This window comes from Vipera berus (genome assembly GCF_964194415.1).
Source record: "Vipera berus genome assembly, chromosome: 10".
In the NCBI taxonomy this organism is placed as follows: Eukaryota; Metazoa; Chordata; class Lepidosauria; order Squamata; family Viperidae; genus Vipera; species Vipera berus.
Genome location: NC_138213.1, coordinates 20,672,710 through 20,686,756, shown reverse-complemented (window position 1 = coordinate 20,686,756; position 14,047 = coordinate 20,672,710). Strand labels below are relative to the sequence as shown.

The following is a 14,047-nucleotide window of genomic DNA, read 5'->3' as shown; positions in this document are numbered from 1 at the left end:
ATGAGCTGAACCAGTGGCAGCACCGCACAAGCCTGAGCGAGAGACGGCTGGAGCTGCAGGGCTGTCAGGGCTCAGCGGAAGCGCCAGGATCAGCGCTTCGGGGCTGTCAGGACTCAGCGGAAGTGCCAGGATCAGCGCCAGGCTCCAGCTGGAGCTCAGCACTGATCCTGGCACTTCTGAGCCCAGAAGAAGCGCCGATCAGCTGGAATGTTGCAGCATCTCCAGGGTCTTGTGATTTACATTCAGATGCTTGGCAACTGATTCATATTTATGACGGTCACAGTGTCCCAGGGTCATGTGAAGGGACCAAAACCTGCTGCAACCACACAGCAGATGGGGGAATAAAAACCAAACACCCCCACCCCACCCCACCCCTGCTGCCAATCCTAAACAGAAATGCTCACAACAATGAAAACCTCGGAGAGGAGGAAGAGCGCCGCTGGGCGGGCAGGCAGGTGTCTTGCTTGGCTGTGGCCTGGGGGGCACTTTTTTCAGTGCAATGGTAACTTCAAACAGTCACTAAGTGAACTAGGACTACCTATAAGTCGAGGACTACATCACTTTTTTCCTTTTTTGGGGGGTCAAGTTTTTGACACCTTGCTAGGCGACTGGTGGTACTCGGATGTTGCCATATCCTAAAAGTGGTACATTGGGTGAAAAGGTTGAAAAGCCCTGCATTAAGAAACAAACATGGATAATTGATCTGCACCAATTAGGCTTAATTTTTTGGGATGATTTAAGATTAAATTTTCTCCGAGTTGATTATAATAACAATTTGTTAACAAAGGGTTTTGGAATCTTAATTTTGTCTTCCATTATTATTGATAATTTTTATTTTTATATAATACTCTTATTATTGTTTTCCTGCTATTTTGTTATTAATGTATATAGATGACAGGCTAATAATTCGTAAACAGATTTAGTTGAGTAGTTTGAAATTATTTTGGCCTGTTTTGTAAGGGGTGGGAGATTAACGTTGTTGTATTATATTAGTCAGCGTTCAGCTAGGGAGGATGTTATGTGTATATGTGTTAATCTTTTCTAAGACCCTTTTAATGACTTGTGTTTTTTTTTCTTTTTTATATTTTGGTGTTTTGTATTTTAACTTTTCTTGAATAAACTAAACATTATTTTTTAAAAATTAGAATCTTCATTGCTCAGTACGATTTGTTTGTCAGTGCCCAACCCGAGCCATGGAAATGACAATAGCCCCTCTCAGAAGAACTTGAGTAGGAGCTATTAAAGCAGCAAATGGAACTCCAGACCATTCCCCTCCAGATATGCTCTTAAAGATTTATGTCTCCAGCAGGCAGGAGGAAACCATTATTAGAGTCAGGGGCCATGACCAGCTGTAGAGACTTGATGCTGAAGACATGGAACATCCTGGTTACCCTTCTAAGGTCCCCATTGCAGGTTAAAAGGATGGTTGGATTCTGAAAACTCACATCACAGATCCCTTATGTGTGACAATAAAGGTAAAGGTAAAGGTTCCCCCGCACATGCGTGCTAGTCGTTTCCAACTCTAGGGGCCGGTGCTCATCTCCGTTTCAAAGCCGAAGAGCCAGCGCTTGTCTGAGGACGTCTCCGTGGTCATGTGGCCGGCATGACTAGACACCAAAGGCGCACGGAACGCTGTTACCTTCCCACCGTAGTGGTCCCTATTTTTCTACTTGCATTTTTACGTGCTTTCGAACTGCTAGGTTGGCAGAAGCTGGGACGAGTAACAGGCGCTCACTCTGCTACGCGGCACTCGGGATTCGACCTGCCAAACTGCCGACCTTCTGATCGACAAGCTCAGCGTCCTAACCCACTGAGCCACCGCGTCCCTTATGTGTGTGACAATAGTGACACACAATGAGCTTTTATCCCTCTATGTTACAAACCACCTTACCTTGTCATGGGATTGGATGCTGCACTTCACAACCCTACTTCTCAACCCATGGCTGAAAAGCCCAACCAAGCAAAACAGCCATTGCAAACTTCTAATGATTATTTTTGTTGAGCAGAATCAAACCGGTGGGGCCAAAAGGAAGCTCGCTGTAAGGAAATGGCGGAAAGCAGTTAATTAAAAGAACGAAACTTTTCCTACCCCTTTCTGACATACAGGTCACATCGTCCGGTACATCTTCTAGTGATTGTTATGAGAATAGACTTTAGTTTTGCCAAAACAATTCTTCAGCAGCTTCGGGTCTCACGCTGATAAAGGACACCTGTAGATTCAAAGCTCTCTCTTCCCTTCCTCCCCTCTCTGTTGGCAAGTTAGAAGCATGCCGCGGTCCTAAAGCCAGTAGGATTTGTAGTTTGACACTACTGTTCATTGGAGGAAAGACACTTTTGATCATCCAGGTTGCCATGATCACCGTGCCCATCCCTCAGCCCAGCCTGCAGAAAGCCACAGGGAAGAAACTTCCAGGCTACTGAGCAAGAATGAAAATTTTGCAGATATTTTTGAAGAGAACAAAGCCTCAGTCCTCCTTCCATACAGAGACTACAACTATGACATAGACCCGATCCCAGGGGCTAAAATTCCTGCTCAGAGCAGTATCCCATGTCAGCTAAAGACCTAGCAATTTAAAAATGATATTTGGACTTTTAACTTACAAAAGGATTTATTAAACCTTCAGAATCACTAGCTTCAAGTCCCAAGAAGCAAGACCCAGGCATCAGAAACCCAAGTGAGGTTCCCCTGAGGGTTAGGGTTCATGACTATAAAACTTTGAATTCTGTGTTGGTGAGGGACCATTGCCCATTGCCATTAATAGCAGACTGGCTGGAGAGATTACAAAGTGCAACCATTTTTACCAAGTTGGACCTTTGCAATGCATACAATTTCATTAGAATCAAGGAAGGCCATGAATACTTTGACACTAAGTATGGCAAGTTTGAGTACATTTGGGTTAATCAACTGGCAGCATTTTCCAGATTTATGAACCAGATTTTTTCTGATGTACTCGACAAATTTATAGTACTTTAATAGAGGACATTCTGATCTACTCTGTATTCAAATCTCAGCACGTTCAACATGTGCAGGAACTCCTGGCTAGGCTGAGAGAAAAAACACCTTTTTGCTAAGCTAGAAAAGTGTGCCTTTAACTTGAAACAACTGGATTTTTGGGGCTACCACATTTCCACAGGCGAAATTCAAATGGATCCCCAGAAAGTGGTGCTGCAGTGGCACTCATCCCCCCCCCCCGAGTTCTAACACACTATTTTGTTTTAATATGCTTGATGTTTATACAATTTCTGGAAGTTAGTTTATTTTAGCTGACATAATGCAGAGCTGCTTTTAGGGGGGGAAATGGTATTTCTGGCAGGAAACCCTATACCATTTCAGGCAAATGGCTGTCCAGTCTGTTCTTAAAAACTTCCAGTGTCGGAGCATTCACCACTTCTGGAGGCAGGTTGTTCCACCGGTTAATTGTTCTGTCTTCTCCTTAGTTCTAGGTTGCTTCTCTCCTTGACTAGTTTCCATCCGTTGCTTCTTGTCCTGCTTTCAGGTGCTTTGGAGAATAGCTTGACTCCCTCTTCTTTGGGGCAGCCCCTGAGATATTGAAAGACTGCTATCATGTCACCCCTCACCCTTCTCTTCGTTAAACTACACATACCCAATTCCAGCAACCGTTCCCTATATGTTTTAGCCTCCAGTCCCCCAATCATCTTTGTTGCTCTTCTCTGTACCCTTTCTAGAGTCTCGACATCTTTTTTACATCGTGGTGACCAAAACTGGATGCAGTATTCCAGGTGTGGCCTTACCAAGGCATTGTAAAGTGGTATTAGTACTTCACTTGATCTTGATTCTATCCCTCTGTTAATGCAGCCTAGCACTGGGTTGGCTTTTTTGGCAGCTGCAGCACACTGCTGGCTCATATTGAAGTGATTGTCTACTAGGACTCCGAGATCCCTCTCACAGTTACTACTATTGAGCAAGGAACCACCTATACTATACCTGTGCATTTGATTTTCCTGCCTAAATGTAGAATCTTACTTTTTTCACCATTGAATTTCATTTTGTTAGATAGCGCCCAGTGTTTGAGTCTGGAGTATTGGCTAGTCTGGAGTATTGGCTATTCCTGCCAGCTTGGTGTCGTCTGGAGTATTGGCTATTCCGGCCAGCTTGGTGTTGTCTGCAAATTTGATGAGTTCCCCATCTATCCCCTCGTCCAAATCGTTGATAAAGATGTTGAAGAGCACTGGGCCCAGAACAGAGCCCTGGGGCTCCCCACTACACACTTCCTTCCATGTAGATGCAGTTCCATTGAGGACCACATGCTGAGTACGGCCTGTCAGCCAGCTACGAATCCATCTGGTGGTGATGCTATCTAGCCCACATTTTTCTATCTTATCAAGTAGTAGGTTGTGATCTACTTTATCAAATGCCTTACTGAAGTCCAAGTAAATTATATCTACAGCATTCCTCTGGTCCACTAATTTTGTCACTTGGTCAAAGAATGCAATAAGTTTTGTCTGGCATGATCTGTTTTTAACAAACCCATGTTGATTTTTAGTGATGACTTTGTTTGCATCAAGGTGTTCGCTGATTTGTTGTTTGATTATCTTCCCAGCTATTGAGGTCAGGCTGATAGGTCTGTATTTTCCTGGATCTATTTTTTTCCCTTTTTTGAAGATGTGAACTACATCAGCTCTCTTCCAGTCCTCTGGTAGTTCCCCAGTGCTCCAGGATCTTTGAAAAATATAGTTCAGTGGTTCTGAGATCACGTTTGCCAGTTCCTTGTGAACTTTGGGGTGTAATCCATCTGTTCCTGGTGATTTGAACTCATCTAGGCTGGACAGGTGCTCACTTACCATTTTCTTGCCTATCTTAACTTGCATTTCTATTCTGTTTTTTATGGCACTGGTTTTGGTAGGTTGGACTGTTTTTCCCCTTTGTGTAAAGACAGATGCAAAAAACGAGTTAAATAGTTCTGCTTTCTCCCTGTTGCTTGTCACCTTCTTGCCACTTTCCCCCACTAATGGACCAATCATTTCCTTAACTTTTTTCTTGTTTGTTATATGTTGAAAGAAGCTTTTTTTGTTATTTTTGACTTTGGTCGCAAGCCTTAGTTCATTTTGAGCCTTAGCTTCCCTCACTTCATCTTTGCAGGCATGGGCTATTTGCTGATATTCTGCCGTAGTTATGTGCCCCTCTTTCCACTTCTTATACTTGTCCTTTTTATCTTTCAATTTATCAGAGAGTTCTTTATGCAGCCATGCTGCTTTCTTTTGAGAGCTGTTATTTTTCTTCTTTGTTGGTATTGTGCTAGAGTGAGCCTTTATTATCTCACTTTTCAAAATTTCCCAAGCTTCTTGAGTTGTTTTCCCCTTTAGGATTCTCATCCATGGAATTCTTCCCAAGCTCTCTCTAAGTTTATTGAAATTAGCTCTTTTAAAGTCCAAGACTCTAGTTTGGCTGTGTTCTATTGCTTGTGCTTCCGGAATGTTGAATTCCAATATTGCATGATCACTTCCCCCCAAGGTTCCTGTGGCTTCAACACTTTCTATCATTTCATCTCTGTTAGTGAGAATTAAATCCAATATGGCTAATCCCCTAGTTCCCTTCTCTACTTTTTGGGAGACAAAGTTGTCTGCTAGGTTTGTCAGGAATCTGTTTGATCTTCCACTTGGTGCAGAGTTTGTCTCCCAGTTGATGTCAGGGTAATTAAAGTCCCCCATTACTATTGTGATGTGCTTCCTACAGACCTTAGTTAGCTGACTAGCAAAAAGTTCATCTATTTCCTCTGCTTGGTTGGGCGGCCTATAGTATACACCTATGGCAATGTCATTTTCCCCCCCTTTTATATTGACCCAAATGCATTCAGGTTTACAGTTTTCATCATTGTTGTGCTCTATTTCTGTAGAGATAAAGTTATTTCTTATATATAGAGCAACTCCACCTCCTCTTTTGTTTAGTCTGTTTCTTTTAAATAATTTAAATCCCTCTAGCTGTGTGTTCCATTTGTGGGTTTCATCCCACCATGTTTCTGTAATGGCAACAATATCATATCCACCCTCATTTACCTGAATTTCTAGTTCACCCTGCTTACTGTTCATACTCTGTGCATTGGTGTGTAGACATTTGAGTCCTTTATGATTTTCTTAGATTGCCGGGGACAGTGATGTTCTGTATCAATTAACTCACTGTCCCCGTTGTTTAGTTTAAATGTTCCTCCAGAAAAGCTGTGAATTTATTGCCAAGTAACTCTGTCCCTTTCTTGAATGGATGCAGACCAACTCTTTTGTACATTTTTTCATTGGACCAGCTACAGACATCATGACTAATATAACCAAAGCCTTCTCCTTTACACCACTCCTTTAGCCACATATTAAATTCTGCTATAAGCTGGCCTTTTCCATTTTATTTATTTTATTTTATTTATTTATTATTATATTTGTATACCGCCCTTCTCCCGAAGGACTCAGGGCGGTGAACAGGGCACATATAAAAATACAGAGTACAAAAATTAAAAAAGAATTAAATAGGAGCCCGAGCTAAAACAATAGATAGTAATATAAAAATCCACAATAAAAACCCCAACACATCCCCCATCAGGCCAGGCCGGCTTGCTCAAATAGGTAGGTCTTCAGACCACGTCGGAAGGAGCGAAGGTCAGGTGCCATCCGGAGCTCAACCGGCAGCTGATTCCATAAAGCCGGGGTGCCCACAGAGAAGGCCCTCCCCCTGGGGGCCACCAGCCGACATTCTCTGACCGGTGGCACCCTGAGGAGGCCCTCTCTGTGGGAACGCACAGGGCAGAGGGAAGTTGACGCCGGCAGCATTTTGCTCCTTATACACTGGTAAGACCTCTGAAAAAGTGAGTCTACAGCCTATTCTGCTGAGTTCCTGCCCCAAGCTCTGGAAATCATTCTGCACACAGAGTACATCCTTTTGGAACAGACCGTTAGTGCCAAGATGTACAATAGTATCCACTGGCAATTTATGGTACAACAATTAAACTATAGTTTGGAGAAAACTTTATAAATATAATCAAAACAATTTACCATAGACAAATGGCTAAAGTAATTGTAAATGGAGATTTTACAGAGAATTTTAACATTAAAAAAGGCACAAGACAAGGGTGTCCACTATCTCCATTATTATTTATTTTAACTCTGGAAGTGCTGAATAGAAATGTTAGACAGGACCCAGAAATTAAAGGTATGGAGATAAAAGATGAAAAATATAAATTACAAGCATTTGCGGATGTTCTGTCACCCTATTCTAATGAAGGTGTAGCAAGTTGACTAAAAATAGATTCTTGTTGTGCTGAGAATATTTTGAAAGTGTCTGAGGGAGTTTGGCAAGGATTTCATCTGCTGCAATACACCTGGTTGTTTCCTGTACAACTTAGAATGCCAAATGAGTTAGATCATTTTCAGCTTCAGGACTTTGATAAAAAGCTCTCAAGTTATTTTACTGCAGTGCCCTGCTCTTTCAACCAGTTATATCTACCCCTTCCAGAAATTAATGATTTAACTTAATTAATATGAATAATGTAGAATGGTTGAAAAATATACTTCCAAAGCAACTGCTCCTGCTAACCATACCCATCTATTTGAAGTTAACTGCCTGCCAACTAAGTTTAGTTAAAGGTTAACTGACTTGTCACCTTAAAAAAAATAAGGTCTAAATAATTTTATGTCCTAAATCATTTCCATCCCATTTCCTAAAACTTGTTTGGATTGGGAAACAGAACTGGGTTTCATTACTGAAAATAATATCCTAAGGACGATGGAGAGGAATTTATAAGAAGAGTCAAACCAGATATGAATGCTCATCCAGGAATACCTATGTTTCATTAATGCTATCATTGCAGGATAATCCAGAGTACATTTTATGATTGTCTGAGAACACATATGTTGTTCTCTGTTTTTTTCAGAAGAGCTACATTACAGAATGATAATCACATATAAAGAGAGTAATAATATCATTCACTTTACCTGGCATTATACTATAAACTGAATATTGTGGAACTTTGTCATAGCACATGAAAGAAGCTAATTTCAAATGCACTTTCCATTCAGCTATTCAGCACAATATTTGAGATGTGAAAGACAATCTACAAGTTACATGAACATAAATGCCTTGCCTACACCTGAATGCTGCAGAAAGATAGCAAAATGTTTTGTGGTCACATAGCAACAGAGTTTTCCATTGATTTTGTCCTTATGATGTATATTATCATACAGGTTTATTGAACACATATTGTTTTTAAACCATGTTTTCTTCTTTCACTGGCGCTTTAAAAAATAATAATTACTACTTGCTGTACTCTACACGTTAGAGCCAATTTAATTTAGTTCATGGAGAGAAGGTAGTTTTTTTAATTAGAGTGGTTTCTGGCAATTCATAATACCATGGCAAAGTGTTTCCAGTTACCAAAAATCCCAACCATCAAAAGCCTTATGAGGTGGAAAGGTGATGTACAGGCAGTGGTGGGATTCAAGGTGAACAAACGCTTCTCTGTGTGGATGCCACTTCCGGAAGTCCATTCTGGGCCTGGGCAACAAAACATTAGCTACCGTTCTGCCGAAGTGGTGCAAACCGGCTGGATCCCACCACTGTGTACAGGTCTTTGCAAAGCAGAAAAACAAGCCCCGTTTCCGTGAGACTAGTTCTTTCGGGTTAAAGAGAAAAGTTTTTGTCTTTCAAAAAAGTGCAAACCCTTTGTAACTCTTTGGTTTTAATTAAATTCAACACTAGAGGGCAGTGTTTTTATATTATTTTTCTTTAGTATATTAGTTTTAATTTCTTCTTCCTAAAAAATGGAATAAAAAATTCCAAATACAGGTTTTCCTTTTTTATTAAGGAAAGTGTATTGCACATTCCAAAATTTATTCTATTCTTTCTCATTTAGTTTTTTTTTCTTAGATATATTTTCAATAACAATGTAACTTTTGGTTGACAGCTGCAGTATACTAATGGTAACATTCCTGCTTTTGCCTGCAGTTAAATTTGCTGCAGCCTTACTGTATGTAGTCTTTGGATAATGTAAAACAGGTGTTGGTGAGAAGCTACACTGGTTTGCTCCTCTTCTGTTGCCATTAATTTTTAAGAGTCCTTTTATATTTACATCAATGACAGCCACAAAGACCAACCCAGGATTTTGAGGAAAGACATTCAAGTACTAATACATAAGGATATGAAATCTAAATTTAAATAGATTAATTTGCCTGTAAATCTCATTGATTGATAGGTAAATGAATACAATTTGAGACCAGGGCTCCTTCATCTCACCATAAAATATAACACACAATATGAATTGGCACGTATTTATAATCCCAATTCAGGCCCTCCAGAGTAGAACTGGATGTTCCATCTTCACATAGGAAGGCATGGTTTAAGGCAGGGGTGTCAAACTCGCAACGTCACGTGACGTGTCATGATGTATCGCCTTTTTTCCATTGCCGGCAATGGGGTGGGCGCGGTTTTGCCATGACACATCTGACACTCCTGGTTTAAGAAGTCTAACAGAACAGTGTGGCATGTGACAAAACTCAATTTTTACAAGACAAATTGCACTAAGCTTCCAACTAGTCCTTCCTCCCCCAATCAATTCTTCCTTGCCTCTTTTTTTTTCTTCTTTTCTGGACAGGTAGATACATTTTCAAGCAAAACCGATGTAGCTACTGCCCATTAGGAAGAACAGCTACAGCTGTGGCATTAATTAACGACCTCAGACTGTGCCCACCAGAACTGCTACTGCTTTACTCTAAGGCAGGGGTGTCAAACTGCCGGCCTGCGGGCCAGAGCGTCACAGAGAAACCGCGCCCATCCCATTTTTGGCAATGGGAAAAAGCTCCGATACGTCGCACGGCGTCACGTGACGTTGCGAGTTTGACATGCCTGCTCTAAGGCTAAGCCATGGCCAGGTGTAGTCTAAAACAAAGAAGAGGTGTGATTTGCAGCTGTTAGTTTCAATTATTTCCAAGGATTTTCTTGGAAAGATTTTTAATGGCCTATACTCAGTATTTGTTGTTTTCTCTGTTCAACATGTATAAGAAACTGGTGGGATATAGTTCATTTTCCAGTTCAGGATTTGAGATTATCAGTAAACTGAGAGTAACATGTATCTTCACTGTGGGCCAGAGGTATCCAGAGCCTGAAGAGATGCTTTCCTATCATGATATTGTCAATGAGGTGTAGTTGCATAGAATGAAGCATACAGCTCCAGACATCTTACCAGGAAGTCACCAGGCTGGGCAAAATAATTTAGTAGAACCTGTAAGTTCATCATGCATCTGAATTGCAACCTGATTCGAAATTCAAAAATCTTAAAATCCTTAAGCTTCAAGTCAAGGACTTCAAGGACTTACAGGGAAGCAATAGCTGACTAAAGAGAGCTCCTCAAGACTGGAACCCAAGACTGTGGTATTAAGAGGAGCCAGTGAATGGATCCGCTCCATGGAACTCCTCTCCAGATCAAGAAGAGGACTAAGATCGCCCACAGGCTTACTCCATACTGAACGGAGGTAAAAGGTAAAGGTAAAGGTTCCCCCGCACATGCGTGCTAGTCGTTTCCGACTCTAGGGGCCGGTGCTCATCTCCGTTTCAAAGCCGAAGAGCCAGCGCTTGTCCGAGGACGTCTCCGTGGTCATGTGGCCGGCATGACTAGATGCCAAAGGCGCACGGAACGCTGTTACCTTCCCACCGGAGTGGTCCCTATTTTTCTACTTGCATTTTTTACGTGCTTTCGAACTGCTAGGTTGGCAGAAGCTGGGACGAGTAACAGGCGCTCACTCTGTTACGCGGCACTCGGGATTCGACCCGCCAAACTGCCGACCTTCTGATCGACAAGCTCAGCGTCTTAACCCACTGAGCCACCGCGTCCCTATACTGAACGGAACTGGTGAATAAATAGTGATTTCCAGCTAGTTTGAGAGCACCGGGGGTGGGTGGGTGGGTGGGGAAATCATCCTGTCTAAGCTGCAGGTCAGCACCTTCAAACGGACGCTGGGTTCATCCACTTCCTCTCTGCTGTAAGAAGTTGTTTGCTATTGATTTTCTGGATGTTAAGAATGTTTTGAAGGGAAAGATTCCTCACTCTGAGAGCTTTTCCTTCTATATTGGATGAAAGAAGTTTGCCTGAGTAGTGCAAGATGTGCAGAGACCCAGCCCATGAAATTGCCAAGAAGTGGACACAATTGAATGGATAACCTCCTCCTTCTGAACAATGTGCTCAGAAATTACTTATAAAAGTGTCTAATACTATAAAAATGGATTTAACAGAGGATATAAAAAAAGAACAGACTTTACTATATAACGCAAAGACTGAGGCTGATTTGAATATGGATTTAAAAATGGATTTTTAAAAAATTCCAGGTATCAATGATGTGGAAAAAGATACTTTGGATTTGGAAATGGATTTTGAAATGCCAGACTACAAGAGTGAAATGCCAGACTACAAGAGTGATATGAAAAAACCATCTGACTGATGGTTTAATAACTAAAGAGGAGATACAAATAATAAGGCTTCTAAATCTTTCTTCTGATTTATCTTGGATTTACCAAGGGAACATATCAAACTACTGAAGTTGTTCCTGAAAGGAGAAGAAGAGAAAATGGTGAATCAACATGCAGGATATTATTCAACAGGATTAATGATCAAGTTTTTTAAAGCACAAGAAATCTGACCAGGGTTAAAATATATGTGTTATGGTTTCTGGTAACTTTTTATGGATTTTTTTTTTGATTGGGACTGAATGACGAGGCTCTAATGATCTATTTTTAAATAGGGGGAGATTTCTTTGTTTATTTTTTGGAAAAAGTGATAAATTGAAATAAATGGATTTACTTAACTAAGGTTAATCTCTCTCTCTCTTTCCTTAGTTCAATGGAAGACTTTGAAGAATTGGAAAGCCGGGTGAACCTATGGAAAGAACCAAGACCGAATGGAACCAACGGAGGAACTGGCACCTGGATCTCACAAAAGTTGGGAAGTATGGAAATCATCAAATAGACTGAGCACAGGTATGCCAAGTTCCAGAGGCACTCTGCCCAAATGGGGCTATCTAGTGGCTTCTGTGCTTTGTGATTGTGGTGACACGCACACAACAACATATGTGTATATCTGCCTTTTGTTCCCCGATGAATATGCAATTGAGGACCTCATGGCAGCGCGAGAGAACCCAATGTTGCTAGTTTTGGGGCAAGATCTTTAATATGTACATATTTTAATCTTGTATTTATATTTTAAATTGTATGTTATTTAGTATGCCTTATTTTAATTGTGATACTTCTGACTAACTTTTGCTGATTAGGAGTGAATGATGGGCTTTTGTAATTTGATTATTGATAAGGGGTAAGATATGGGAAGAATAATTATTTTAATTTAAATATTAGAAAAAACATTGTCAATATTTGTCTGGAAGGAGTGGAAGTCATCCTTTACCTCTCTCTTTCTCTCTGCACCTCTTTTTCTCAGTGTGCATTAGTTTCTTTGTATTTATATACTTTAATAAATTTTTTTAAAGTGTTCCAGTCAATTTGCAAACAGCTCCACTCCAGTGCTTCTGCAAGGAGCCAGGTCTTTAAAATCTTCCTGAAGGATGCAGAGCTGGGTATGCACCATAGATGTGACAATAAAGAAAGCAAATTGTAGTAAGATAACTTCTTTTTATTGGTGGGTCTTGGAGCCTGCTGACCCTGTCAGACCTGATAGGACAATCATAAAAAAATGGAGAAAGGCAGTTGCACAAATATCTAGGACCTTTGTAAATAAAGGCTTATCATCACATTGAGTTGGCACCTGGGAGCAACTGGAAGTCAATATGCTGCTTGTGAAGTAAAGATATGCATACCACATATATCCTCCGTATTCTGGACCAGTTGTAGCTTCAGAATGATCTTCAAAGGCAGGCCCTTTATATAGAACTCTGCAGTGATTCACATAAACAGTGCCAAGGCATGAGTGACTGTGAGAAGGGTGCCCGATCCAGGAAAGGGCGCAATCTTTGCCCAGCTTAGCCACAGCTGTCATCTACTCTTTCAGCAAAGACCTGTAAATATAGTGTTGAATGAAATATCTTCATCAGGGTCCAGTCCAAGCCGGGAATAAACAAAATGGAGACTGCTTTAGAAAGAAGGTTGCAGTTTATTAAAGAACAGAGCCAGAAAACATGAGGCTCTGGAGCAGTTGACCACATGTTGCTGGGATTGGTGGGTTTTTATACCTTCTGGGGCTCTTGAGGTTATTTCCTGTTTGAGGCTTTGTATTTCCTGTGTCATATACTTTGACCTGAGTCTGAGTGTGCCCTTTTGGTATTGGTGGGTTAATCCTATTATTTTTCCTGTTCTTAGAGTTTTGGTGGGGGTATGTAGATTTTAGGGGTCTTTGTCCTTCTAATCTCTTCTAGCTTCCTGGCTCCAAATTTTCTGAAAGGATTATCACCTCTGCATGGTTTCTGTTTTTTTAAAAGATCTTCTCCATTATTCCTTTGGGGAAATAGATTCTGTCTTTTTAATATTCCCCAAACTATTTCATTCTCTGGATTCTTCCCACAATAGGAAGAGGCTGAGACAGTGCAGCAATTTTTTCCAGAGTTCTATGCTGAAATAAATGTTAGGAAACTTAGCAAGCCCAGATGTAAGTCCATCATTGGCTTAATAGCCCTTGCAGCTACAGATAGCCAAGACTTTTCAGTCATTAGGAAATGCAGGCTTTTATTTAGAAGTGGATTCATTAAGAAGCAAGTTGTTTGAAGACCAATTTAAAAATCCTTTCTACTTTTACCTGCTGGTATTGCTACAAATGCCCACAAGGTATGGTAAAATTGTTGCGTAGTGGGTTCATGGAGACATTGACCAGACCGATTCAATGCAACAGGTTTATTTACAAGAATAACAGAACTGGCTCAACCGACAGACTGACAGATATTTATATGTGCCGCCACTAGGCAGTGACCAATCAGATTTAAAGCTGGTTTTCCCGCTCAAATATAAACTTTAGTTTCCCTCCAAAACCATTGGAGACACTTTTAAAACAAAGCACATTAACTGTTATTATCAGTACATAACAAAAATGACAAAGAAACTTTCAGGTTTAACCTCCCA

The 14,047-nt window shown here is 40.8% G+C and overlaps 1 protein-coding gene across 1 annotated transcript in view; it reads left to right on the top strand.

Moving 5' to 3' along the window:
* LOC308672916 (uncharacterized protein) overlaps positions 1–14,047 on the top strand; it is a 37,999-nt gene that overhangs the window by 9,381 nt on the left and 14,571 nt on the right. Inside the window, exon 2 of the mRNA XM_081336209.1 lies at positions 11,825–11,965. The gene's annotated coding sequence lies outside the window, so the exon portion shown is untranslated. The remainder of the gene's footprint in view (positions 1–11,824; positions 11,966–14,047) is intronic.